This window comes from Brassica oleracea, chromosome C4 (genome assembly GCF_000695525.1).
Source record: "Brassica oleracea var. oleracea cultivar TO1000 chromosome C4, BOL, whole genome shotgun sequence".
Taxonomy (NCBI): Eukaryota; Viridiplantae; Streptophyta; class Magnoliopsida; order Brassicales; family Brassicaceae; genus Brassica; species Brassica oleracea.
In genome coordinates, this window is record NC_027751.1 from 22,509,150 (window position 1) to 22,515,362 (window position 6,213).

Consider the following 6,213-nt stretch of genomic DNA (forward strand, 5'->3'; position numbering starts at 1 on the left):
CCTCAAAGGTTCTGGACCAACGAGAGACCACATCTCATACTTCTTCTTAATGTCCAGCTTGAAACTGAGCATGTAGTGAACCAGCCTTGAAGCCCAACCAAATCCCTGCTCCTTGAACTTGATGAAAACTCCCAAACTCGACTCCTTGAGCTCTTCAAATTCGTCATCAGTAAGAGCTTTCCTAAGAGCAGTATGCAACTTGCTGTTATCCGTATGATACGAAATGCTATTGTGGGCTTCTGGTTCTTCCCCTGATGTGTATAACCTACGGGGGAGTTCTGGAATATCCATCCTTTTTGTCTGCAAAATAATCAAAGACAACAATATAAGTCCAGACGACTTAGTAGACGACTTAAATTACTTACAAGTCTTCCAGTCGCAGAAGGAGTTGGAGTACTCGTCATTGCGGTTATAGATCTGAAAAAATAAACGTGAAACGGTGAGAATGAGTAAATTGATAGAGACAACGTTTTATGTTCATCTTTTCCTCGAGATTGATGACTTAGCGGCGTTAGGGTTTACAGAGAAACGGCGCTAAGGTTTACAGAGAAGAAGCGGCGGCGCTAGGGTTTAGAAGAAGCGGCGGCGCTAGTGTTTAGAACGTTGGTGACCACGGTGGCGAGGGCGACGGTTTGTTCGGAAATAGTGGAATCGGCGGCGCTAGGGTTTAGAGGAATCGGCGCGGCTAGGGTTAGAAGAAGCTGCGGCGACAACGGTGAGAATGAAGTGAGATAGATAGCCGATGTTGAGAACGATGGTTTGTTCGGAAATCGTGGGAATTCGAAATCGCCTTTGAGAGGGAGAACTGTTAGGGTTTCTGAATTTCGCGAAAAATGAAACAAAAAAAATAAAAATCACCTTATATATTGGGTAAATAATCCGGTTAGCTTTAAAATTACATTGGTAAACTTTAAGGTTTGGTCCGGTTTAGACGACTTATTCTGGCTGATAATGTACAACAGACGACTTAATATTTAGTCGTCTGTTTTCAGACGACAAAATATTAAGTCGTCCTAGACCCTAAAATGAACCCCTAAACTAAAATGACTAGATTAACTAACTAACCACGTTATAAAATCAAATTATACTTAAATAGTGTTTACTATACACAGAAATGAACACGCATAAGTAATTTTAAAAATTTTCAAAAACGGTTTTAATGCTTTCCAAAATCTAACCCTAAGAACACATACAATACTACAACATATGTTGATGAAACATAAACTAAAGAATATCATGACTCACTACTACTTTCACTCATCTATGCTGAAAACAATTGAAATTTGTTATATCTTAATTTATACCTCCTAAGACATATGTTAATTACATAATTCCCATTTTTCACTTATCAAAATATTTTTTACAAAATTTTTAAATTATGTTTAAGACTAACTGTCCAGACGACTTTCAGTTAAGTCGTCTGGACGACTTATTTTCAAGTCGTCTAAACAGACGACTTGCGAGGGGTAGAAACGTAAAAAAAATTCCGTTTTTTTGTTTGGTCACAAGGGGATAGTTGTAATTTCAATAGCCTTTTAGGTTACTTTTGCCTTTGACCCAAGTTGGGGTATTGTTTTGGGTTTGACTCCAAGTTTTGAGTCACACTTGGCAATTCTCCCTAAAATCTAAAGATAACACAACAAGTAATATGATAAATGAAAATCTCATACTAATAACAAATTAGAAAAAAATATTTTTTTACTTCAAGATCTAAACCCTGAAGATGTCCTAAACTTCAACATCCAACGCATAATAAACTTCAAAATGAACATTTGTAAAAGGTAATTACTAAAACAAAAGTATATTACTTTCAACATGCTTTTCAAATTTTAATATCATACCTTATATTTAATCTAAAACTATATACTTAATTCAAAACAATAAATCATAAATTTACACCCTAAATCTAATACCTTAAACCCCAAAATAAAATCCTACATACAAAGTCACAAATTTAATCTTTTAAAAGTTATATTATAAATTAGAAAACTTAAACACTAAATATATTTTAAAACTCAAACCATATATTTAATTTTAAATCTTCAACTCTAAACCTTAGTCCACAAACCTCATACTAAACTATATCATAAAATATTAAATTTTAACTTTTAATACTTAATCAATCACACAACATGTGAAATTTTTGATACAAAATTTAGATTTCAAATTTTAAATTATAATACCAAATTATTTAAAGTTTTAGATAGTTTTTATAATAACTATAAATAAATAAAAAGAAAACTTGTATTGTTTATTTTGAACCATTGATGAGTTTAGATCAAATGCCCAAAATAACTCTTCTGTCTATTCTCTTGTTTCTATTGGTTAGGAGCGGATGACCGTTTGCACCGTTAGATGGTAGTGAATCAACGCTTAAGATTAATTGTTTTTTTTCATTTGTTTTTTAATTATTTTCTGAGATCTCGTTCTTGAGAGACGAGAGAGCGAGAGAGAGAGAGCGAGAGAGAGGAAACGCAGAGAACAGAGAAGAGATGGAGATGGTCGAGAGAGGAGAAGATGCGACGACCGGTCACCACCACTATCCTTTCTCACACCCTTGATTGAACCTCGTTAGGCGTCAGAGAAGGTAAACGGGTCTGATAGAGATGTGTCGGAGAAGACATGGGAAGAGGCTCGTCGGTTCCGTCGCACTCCCTTCGATTGAGTCGCAGTCTTTTACCACCAACACGGTCACTTCTCTATTTGCCTGTCTATCTCTCTCTCTCTCTCTGTGTTTTGAATCTGTTTTTTTTTTGTTCATGGGCAGAGCTGGTGGTCGTGAGCAGAGGAGACAATATATGGTGGTATGCAGGACTGGAATTAATTACATACATGAATCTGTTTATATTCATTGGAGCTCTGATAAATTACATTCTGGTAACCATAGTTTTAGATTTTGTTGGTATGTTCTGTTTTTATGTTCATTGGAGCTCTGATAAATTGCAAGGTGATGGGAGTTTGAAGCGTCAATGGAATTGGAGTCGGGAAATATAGAAGAGAAGAGATGGAGTTGGTTCAGAGGCAAGGGAAGAGATACAGATAAGAAGTTTGATGGGGGTGGAAGAGTAGAGATTGATGCGGTTGACGGCGGCGAAGAGTTGGTGCAGAGATAGGATTTTTTTTTTTTTAGGTTAAGCTGGTTTAGTATTTTTTTTAAATTTCTAAACCGGGTTTATGTGTAAACCTTAGGTTAATTACAGTTTGGTTTAATGTTTTTAATTTGTTTATGGTATAATGTATTCTTTAATTATTTGCATACTGATTTTAATCAATAATTTTTTTTTTTTATAATTAATTTTTTTTTTTTGTTGACAAAAAAAAAAGAATTAATTTTTTTAATTAATTAAATTTTAATAAATTAATTTAACATTTTTTAATTATTTTATTTTTGATTATAGCATTATATTATATGTATGTCATTATAAATTATGTCATGGCACATGAAAAATGCCATAGAAAACCATATAATAGCAAAATTATGGTGCTACTAAAATGTTTTAATATAACAAAACTTAAACAATACAATATCTCTATTTATAATAGCACACGAAAATATGCTACGATAAAAGAGGGGGTCTATTATAGTTGCGGCTGTCAGAACGTTTAAAAAAACGTTACGAAAGCCCTATAGTAGCGTTTTTCGGGTGCTACCAATATCGATATTTCGTGTAGTGCTTTTTCTTCTCAAAATCAGTGTTCTTGGTGCTGTTGCTAGATGCTAGGTTTTCAATCACCTTCACTGCCTCTTCTAGATTCCTGGTGTTGAAGTTCCCATTGCTGGAAGCATCAAGAGCCATCTGGTACTGCACTGCGATGCCTCTGTAAAAAGTCCCGAGCAGTTGTACTTCATTGAATCCATGGTGTGGACAGTCTCTCTGATAAGACTTGAATCTGATCCAAGAGCCTCTGAATGATTCTGCATGCCCCTGAGAGAAGGTAGTGATCTTGCTCCTCAAGTCTTCAGCACGTGTTTCATCAAAGAAATTGCATAAGAATGTATTCTTGATGTCGCTCCAGGATGTGAGAGATCCTGGTGGTAGCTGCTTAAGCCAATGCGAATCCTCTCCAGCAAGAGAGAACTTGAATAGCTTGCATAGGAGATAATCCTCAGGGACTCCCTTGACTTTAATAGCAAATATCAGATCCTCGAACCTCTCCAAATAGTCCATAGGATGCTCGTGAGACAATCCATGGTATGGTATCTATCCCACGAGTGTTTAGTACTGCGCCTTCAACTCAAAATCCCTCTGAATAGTGAGAGGACGAATGACTGATATGTTGGTGTAGAACTGATCGGGAAGGTTGTAGTCGATCGATGAGGAGCGCGCTTCTTTGCGGATTGAACGCTCCAAACTTGCATGATCTGGTGAGAATTGTAGTTGAGTTTCCTTGTTGCTTCTAGTACTGCTGGGCATGTACCTGAAAATCCAAGAAAAAATTTTTTGTGTCAGAAACTTAACAAAAATTAGATCGAATAGGCGATCAAAGCTCCCCGGCAACGGCGCCAAATTTGATACCACTCAAATTACCCTAAGGAGTGATTTATACTCTCTCAAATAATAGGTCGAGTTGTAGTACTTAGGGATCGAATTCACAGGGAGCTAGAGAACCTAAGAAATCTAATATTATTTGTTAAGCTAGATGGTTTTAGAGATTTAAATGTAAATTGCAGTTTTATATTGAACAAGTGTTTGTTCAATAGATTGATTGAGGTTTTGCTGCTTAAAAAGAAATAGTTAGACTTATATAATCCTACAGATGCCTAATGAGTTGCATACATGATAATGTAAAGTTCAACTACTTAATCAAAAAGTCTATCAGCTTTTGTATGTTTGGACTTGTCTATTAACGAGATCTAATGATCTCAACTATCATTTGTCGATCAATTAGAAAGTATCGATCGATGATCCTATAGGGATATGGATCGATTCACCTTTTGCTACGTTGATCGATTATTCAATAATGATATCGATCAACGCAATTCTAGTTAAGCTTTATGAACGGGTTAAATTGTAGCTTACTAAGCTCACTAGATCAGCTCTCGTCTTACTCATAGCAAGAAACTTAACTCAGTTAAAATGTTTTCAGGATGAGAATGAAGCTCTCGCTTTTTTCTATCCATCCTCGGGCAAGTTCTAGGTATCTAATCTAGAAACATGCATTAATGAACAATCCTAATGACAATTACAACAACTCAGTAATCTATAGTTGGGGTTAATCCCTCCTAACCTATTTAAACCTTAAAATCTAACAATGGAACTACTCAGAGATGGCTAAGCAATTCATAACAGTAATTAGGTAAGAAAACTTCATTAGAATAGTAAATAGATATTAATGGAGTTCCAATCAAAAATTATAACTTTGGATCTTCTCTCCAATCAATCAAAATCCTAGAAAACCTTGCTGTGAAAATAATAAAACAAGAAAGCACACTTTGCCTCTAACATAGTGGCAAAGCTTATATAATTAGGTTAAAACTCCTTAGGGGTAATCTTGTAAAATTGTGAAGACTTGGGCATGAAGTCGGCTGTGACCAAATGGGCTTTCTGCGCGCTTCGCTGCCGGTCTATTATTCATCTTCAATATCGACCGATGGTCGAGCTCGATGGTCATCCCGGGTCCTTGCTCCAAATATCTCCAAAATGCTCCAAAATCATCACTTATCTCCAAATCACTCCTGATCCTATAAATATTCCAAATAGACTCTATAATATAATAATTAGTAGTTAAAACACTTATAAACCATGGATAAAAGTGGGTCAAATCCATGGTCTATCAACTCCCCCAGACTTACCCTTTTGCTTGTCCTGAAGCAAAACAAACATGCAGTCTCTCTGAAAGAGGTTTGAAAACAGTAGGGACTCACATGATTTAAAACTTAGAATCATCACCTCTACAATATTACAATCCACATCTAAAAAGTCTTAATCACAAAAGCACATTATACCATATCCTAGCTTAGCAACCAAATTCATCTAGTCAACAACTTAGCAAATCTTGTCTGACATTCTCCTCAACCAACCTCATTTCTTAGCATAAATAAAAGTGTATGCTTTACCTTGGGGGTATCGATCACTGGATGCAAGGACGTTCAAACAAGTATCTGGACCTACAGGTAAACATTAGTTCATATCCTCTCTCTCTACTAATTTTCTCATTTAGTCAAAGTCTGCATATATTTGCAAGATCATTGACCAAGATTGGACAGGCTTC

At 35.6% G+C, this 6,213-nt stretch overlaps 1 long non-coding RNA gene across 1 annotated transcript; it reads left to right on the top strand.

Annotated features, from left to right (window-relative positions):
• Positions 1 to 2,438: 2,438 nt before the first annotated feature.
• On the top strand, positions 2,439 to 3,258 carry LOC106339416. The gene is made up of 2 exons (XR_001269165.1): positions 2,439 to 2,877; positions 2,948 to 3,258. It is a non-coding gene; the product is annotated as an uncharacterized LOC106339416 (long non-coding RNA).
• The last annotated feature ends 2,955 nt before the right edge of the window (positions 3,259 to 6,213 follow it).